Raw genomic sequence first — 278 nt, 5'->3', positions numbered from 1 at the left:
TCTTGAAGACCCCCAGGGTAGGGGAGAGCACCACCTCCCTTGGGAGCCCGTTCCAGACCTTGGCCACTCGAACTGTGAAGAAGTTTCTCCTAATGTCCAATCTAAATCTGCTCTCTGCTAGCTTGTGGCCATTATTTCTTGTAACCCCCGGGGGCGCCTTGGTGAATAAATACTCACCAATTCCCTTCTGTGCCCCCGTGATGAACTTATAGGCAGCCACAAGGTCGCCTCTCAACCTTCTCTTGCAGAGGCTGAAAAGGTCCAGTTTCTCTAGTCTC

This window comes from Alligator sinensis, unplaced genomic scaffold (assembly GCF_000455745.1).
Source record: "Alligator sinensis unplaced genomic scaffold, ASM45574v1 scaffold317_1, whole genome shotgun sequence".
Taxonomy (NCBI): Eukaryota; Metazoa; Chordata; order Crocodylia; family Alligatoridae; genus Alligator; species Alligator sinensis.
The sequence above is the reverse complement of the archived record's forward strand: the minus strand, read 5'-3'. Positions refer to the sequence as shown.